This window comes from Sapajus apella, unplaced genomic scaffold, assembly GCF_009761245.1.
Source record: "Sapajus apella isolate SASKATOON/1434 unplaced genomic scaffold, GSC_monkey_1.0 scaffold23, whole genome shotgun sequence".
NCBI lineage: Eukaryota > Metazoa > Chordata > Mammalia > Primates > Cebidae > Sapajus > Sapajus apella.
Genome location: NW_022436963.1, coordinates 16,128,680 through 16,135,499, shown reverse-complemented (window position 1 = coordinate 16,135,499; position 6,820 = coordinate 16,128,680).

Genomic DNA, 6,820 nt, shown 5'->3' with positions numbered 1-6,820 from the left:
TTTAATTTTAAATAACTTAAATTTAATTAGCCCCATGTATCCAGTGGGTATTCTGTTGGACAGTAAGTCTTAGTTGACATATTATTACTTCCTCACCTATGCAATGTCATAATCATAACAATTTTATTGGGTTGTTCTAAGAACTGAGATTAGTAGGCATGCAATAAGTTATTAGCTGCTTTTTTAAAAATTAGATAAGTCCCCGTGTGCATACCAATTATGCTGTTACATATTTATATGTACACACACATGAATTAAACAATTTCTGAAGAGTGGTCTCAAAAAATAATTGCATGTTTTGATATTCCACAGACTATTAAAATGCACCAGCCCAAGATTTCCATTCCTGCTGAGTCCCCGTGTCACCTGCAACTACCACAGTTGTCAGGAGCTCAAATACTGGAGACCTTCTTTACTAGGTCAATGAGTATCTAAACTTTAACAAATAAATTAAGGGGTAATTATTAGCTAGCCTCCCCTCACCCCATCTCACCACGGCCAGGTTTCCTTAAATGTCACTACCTTGGTAAATATAAATATGGTTTGATTTTGAAAAGCAACATTTGTGTGAGCTTTCTAGAAGCCGACTTTTTTTTTTTTTTTTGAATTGGAGCCTCACTCTGTTGCCAGGCTAGAGACTAGTGGCATGATTTCGGCTTACTGCAATCTCTGCCTCCTGGGTTGAAGCAACTCCCCTGCCTCAGCCTCCTGAGTAGCTAGGACTACAGGCGCATGCCACCACACCTGGCTAATTTTTTGTGTTTTAGTAGAAACAGGGTTTCACCATATTAGCCAGGATGGTCTCCATCTCCTGACCTTGTGATCCGCCCACCTTAGCCTCCCAAAGTGTTGGGATTATAGGCATGAGCCATTGCACCCGGTCTGGAAGCCCACCTTTCAATGGCTTCTAGCCTGAAGGCCTAGCCCAGGTCTGCAGTTTGAAGGTGTCTCTGGAAGACAGGCAGAATGGCCCATCAACACTGTTTCCATGAGGACAAAATGATCTTGGTGGGCACACCACCGATTGAGCGCTTTGAGGCTGGCAGTTAGAGCTGGACTCAGATCTCTGCTGCTGGGGAATAAGGTCAATCCTTACATCTCAAGGCTTATGTTTGTCAGGGAAGGGGCTCAACCTATAATGAGTCTGGGTGTACAAACCTGATGTGGGAGTAAGGACCAGTTAGAGTCTTCTGGCATCAATGTTCTATCTAATACTCTTTGAGCATAGTTTTGTTGTTGTTTTTTTTTTTTTTCTACAAATTATTTTATTAAAATGTCAAACTCAAAAGGAACTACCAGGAACATGCCTGAAAATGCTATATGTGATTTACGCTTGACATGAGACCTGCTGTCATTGCATCTAGAATATGAACAAGAGATAAGGGGGTGGAGGTGGGTGGGGACAGCACCAGCCCTGGCTAGCCAGACCTCAGGCCCACAAACCTGGTCCCCACAAACAGGATCCCTACAATGTACACATTCCTAATTCATGCTTAACTCTCCCTTTGGAAGACAGGGTTTGAACTTGAAAAAAGGTTCAGACCAAAGAAGAAATCAGAGTAAAAATAAATAGGATCATGGCCTTTCTTTTCTTCTCTTCCTTTGAGTTTCAGCTTAACTATCACCCCTCTAGAGACTTCCAACCTCACCCTCTGCCCTGTTGTTATTTTATCTCCTTATTAGTTTCCTTCATAGCACTTTTGAGAATTAGTATACAGTTCCTGGAACACACTACGATGAGTGAGTGGACAAATGAATTTTGGATGAGCAGAAAAATGAAAACAAAATTAATTTGGATTTAAATGCCACTGATGACTCTTCCGATTGGAATAAGCTGTAAAAAGCAGTCAAAATATTAATATATCTTTCTATGTTCCTGGAAAATAATGCTCCCAACTTGTGTTTATTTTTTGTGAATCTCAGAGAACTTTGATTTGGAAATATTTACCAAATTGTAATTGACCCTAGTTCCAGGATCCTGGCACAAGGTCTCTGGGGATGAGGCCACTATAGAAAGAATTATTTGAGCAATTATGTGTTACATGTAAAGATCAAGCCGAAAGTCCACACAGCCCTTGGTTCCTAAGGATTTCATGTCTGCCAAGAGCAAAAGAGAATGTGGAGTTGCTAATTGTGATATTGCCTCCCACGAAAGTTCCTATTTGGGTCCCTGAGACATATAGTTTCTGAGACATTCTTTCTTTCCACAAACACTCACAATGAGCCTACTATTCACATTGGGCTGGGAGTCGGGCTGAGTTACAAAGAATACCAAGTAATACAGCTTAAGCTTAAGCTTTTAAATCCTACGGATCTGGGTTGAATTCCAAAGCTGGGCACTCACTGGGGATCTTAGTTAAGTTACACATACCCCTATCCCTGTGATCCCTATCTGTAAACTGGGGTGATCATAGAACATATTTCCTACTGTTGCGATGAGCTTTCAGTGACTATCCTTGGTTAGGCATCTAGTACAATGCCAGCACATAGGAAGCACTCTATACATGCTAATCCTATGTGATAATTTTAAAACTTGGCTCCAGATTCTTTGGTGTTCTTCCCACTGAAAAGTGGAGCTATGTCCCCTCCCGTTGAATCTGGAAGTGCTTGTGAGTGCTTTAACAACATTGTGTGGTGGAGATGACAATGTGTCATCCAAAGCTATGTCACAAAGACATCAGCCTCCACCTTGCTTGCTAGAAGCACTGATCTACCTTGGAAGAAGTTCCACTTCCCCAGTGCCACAATGCTGAGGAGGGCACATGGAGGACCTCTGGTCAACAGTCCCATCTTAGTCCAGTCTTCCAATTATTGCCACCAGGGTGGTAGACCATGCTGTTTGGAAGTGGGCACTCCAATGCCAATTGTTCATTCCCCCAATTAGTCAAGTTAATGCCGGCTGAGGCCCCAAACACAGAGAAGCAGACTCAATCCACCCAACCTTGGTAGTCAGAATTTCTGATCCATAAATTCCAGGAGTATAATAAAAATTGTTTTATGCCACTAGGTTTTGGAATAAGTCATTACCCAGCAATAGGCTGTGGGATACTACAGTCACTATTCACTCAATGTTACAAACAATTGTGATCATTATTAAGAGTAGTCCCAATTATATCCTAATCACTAATAATTATAGTCAATAATTGAGTAGATTTATTCTTACCACCTTGTATTCACTCACCCTTCTCCTGAGGGAAGCCTGAGAGATGGCTGGAACTACTTTACCTTTGCTCCTCCTGCAACGCCCTTCCCATCTACCAATCTTTTTCTGACTCACTCTTACTCATCCTTTAAGATCTCAGATCTGGTATGACCACCTCCAGAAAGTCCACTCCCCATTCTGGGTCAGGCCTCCTCTGTGATCCTGCAGTGACCTGTGAGTTTCCTTTTGCACACTGCACACTGCACTGGCTCCATTATATTATGAATTTCTGTGAGCTCCCTGAGGGAAGGCACTGACTTGTTAATAATATTCTCCTCCAAGGGCTTTCCATTTGCACAGGAAAGGCAGGATCAGGTAGAGGCAGAAGTTGAAGTTGAGAGCACAGGTTCTGGTCCCCGACTGCCTGGGCTTGAAGCTTGACTCTGCTATCTACCAACTGCGATCTTCCATCTGCTTTAAACTATGTGTGTCTTACATGTGAAAGAGGCTTCTTGGATACTACCTCACTTATAAAGTTTCTTATGCTTCAAAGATGAAAAGCTTGAAGAAGTAGAAAGCATTTGGATCAGCACTGAATGTGTAAGAAGTCTTCAATTAATTACCCTTTATTGATTACAAAATTGTACCTATTTGTTTGGCTCCAGACAGAGGGGCAGGCCTTCCATCACTTTTTCTTGTTCTGTCTTCAATGTTCCCCTTCTAGGTATTTAATCTGCTGTATTTTTGTTTGTTTAGCCTGGGATCTACCAGTAATTCCCAAATCTGGTTGTATACTCTAACCTCATCTGGGGAAGTCGTTGGAAAAGCTCAGGCACTGCTTCCAGTGATTCTGCAAAAGGTGATACCAGGGAACCCCAAGTGTTAACAAGTTCACTCAGCAATGCTGGGGATGTGGTCCAGGGATGGGGCCAGCATTTAGGAACATTGACATAGAATTTCTATCCTATTTAAATGCTACTGCTTTATCTTCTTGCTCAGATTTTCAAGTGGGCATCCCATACACACAATTCCCCTTCACATGGCAAACTGAAGTCTGTTTAAAACGAACATGTAAATGCCATTTCAACCTATTTTCACAAGATATGCCTTTTCTCACCTCATTTTGTCCCCTTCTCTGGTAGTTAGTAGCTTACCCTGTTCTTGTTCACTAAAAGACCTGACCATTTGTGGTCAGTGGACAAACAGCTGGTGGCCTCTTTTTTTTTTTGGAGCGAAATTGCAAATAAGGGTGTTAAGGCTGTTTTCTAAAAGAGCCACTTTCTTGGCACATTTTGTGCTTCCCTATACCAGAGAAGGAGAAAACTGGGGCTTATTCATAAGGGAATGAATAAATGGTCAGACTCACTGCAGGGTCAGATGCTAATCCTTTTTTCAAGTGGGAAATGCTTTTCTCTATTTCCTATTTGCTTGTGAATTTCAGAGCATATATTCCTTAAACACCATTCCTGGAGGGAGATGACCTATAATTTTGTCAGAATTATATTACCCAATCACCTTAAGTCAGTATACAGTTTAGATAGAAGAGAGATAGCAGAAAACCGGTCCTTAAAACACACCTGTGAGACCCTTTGAATAGCGCTTTGTGAATGAATTGCCCTTTCTCTCTCTCCCCAGTGATGCTATCACAGCTTAACTGGCACTAACACAGCTGTTCACAGCTGCACACAAGATGTTAGCAAGAACACAATGTCAACCATTTGTCCTTGTGTGGTGCAGCATTATTTATTTCCTTTGAGGATGAAGTCTGATATTGTGTTCTAGCAAGAATCCAATCAGCAAATCTAAAAGACATTCAGAGGTCAGATTTAAGGGATGACATGAGATTCTATGTCTGATTCTTCTCATGGCTACTTCCCCCTACCCCTCAAAACCTGAGTTGAGAACTGATCTTGACGATGAGTTTGTTTTTAATAGCCCCTGAGCAGGAAGTGCACTGAGGTGGAACAAATGTTCTTATTATTTGAGGGAGAACCATAGCCACTCTTCACCTCTCAGCTGGGTCAACTGATGCCAGAATGCTCTTCACGTGCCAATTAAATGCAATGTGACCAAAAGAAAAAGAAAAAAAGAAAAAGAAAGTTGAGCACCTACTGCATGGCAAGCAATGTTCAGGACCAAAAAAGGCAATAAAAATATTTGATTTTCATTGGAATTTAAGTTTCATGTCTTGTTCCTCGATGCCTTTAACATGCCTGGCACAGTTTAGATGTTCAATAAATGTTGAATAAATGAATAAATAATGTACTCCATAAATCAATCTCATAAGCCAACCCAGATAGATTGGTAGCAGCTGCCCAGAAACCTGTACCAAGAAAAATCCTGAGGCTATATTTAAGCTCACTGGGAAATGTGACCTGATTGATTAGCAGTGTCAGTCAAGGACAGGAGAGGGGTAAAATCAAGTTTGTGATATATTTGCCCTTTTGGGGCTAAATATAAGTGATATAGCTACTCTTACCCTCCCTCTCACCATATCTTTAAAACAAAAAAACATAAATCTTCCTTTTCCTTCAATTTTTGAAACAAGATAGGTGGCTGTCAGGATCTAATCAGAAATAAAAATCTTCTGTAGTCATGGCCCCTGTCTATTCTGAATCCATCATTCTTTCTCCACTCAGGAGAGAAGAGCAAATATATTGGAGTTTGAGTGATTCAAAGAGACTGCTGAAGGAAATTCTGTTTCACAGCTACCGTAGTGTTCACTGCATCTTGCTAAATAGAAAAACATCAAAACATAAAAATTTAAATCTCACTGTCATCTAACTAGGCTTCTCTGTTGCAATTCACTTTATCAAAGCAAGAGGAGCAAGTTTTGGCACTACTTACAGGGAGAAGATGTTGCAAAACAACATATATTTTAGATGTTGTCTTGAAATACATAAAATGGTCTATCCAACTGACCCAGAGCTCTAGGGGAGTGCCACTGTGCCAGTAATTTGGCAAAAAGTTTCACTAACAGCTAACCTGTAGTTACAGAAGCCATGCCAGTTTGCCTGATCTTTAGGCAATTAGACCCAAAAATGTGGCAACAAAGCACAGCTGACTTTTTTCTTTATACACTTTGGTTTGAATTTGTGACAAGTGTGTGATACTTTATAAATGGGAAAAAAAAAGAATTCATATAGATATAAATAAAATCCATATGAATATATTTTAAAAGACAGTGTTTCTAAAAACAGACCTTTCTCTGAGGTTAGAACAAAATGAACCAAAATATTCAAATGTGAATGTTTTTAGATGGAATTGCAAGTATTTTATTCTTCTTTAAAATTAAGAAAAATGATAGAAAATGTAGAGTAGAATATGAAACCAAAAGGAAGTAAAGAATGAGGTTGATATCCATATTTTATCACAAGCTGTTACTATAAAATTAATGTGATATAATATTTCATTTGATAAGATTCTACCTTTTCCTGTTTTTGTTTCTAAAAGTGCTTGCTAAAAAAGTAAATAAGGGTGAAGAAAGATCAGCTTCAAGTATATCTAAATTCAGAAGCTTATGTCTTCTGGGGATTTTTGACTTTGAAGAGCAAAAAAGGTGGAGATTCATATCATGGGACAGACACAACACTGGAGACTATAAACAGGAGTAAATCAAATTTGGTCTTCTGAATATTTCCTTTTGAAGATTTGATGACTCAATGAATATACAACAAA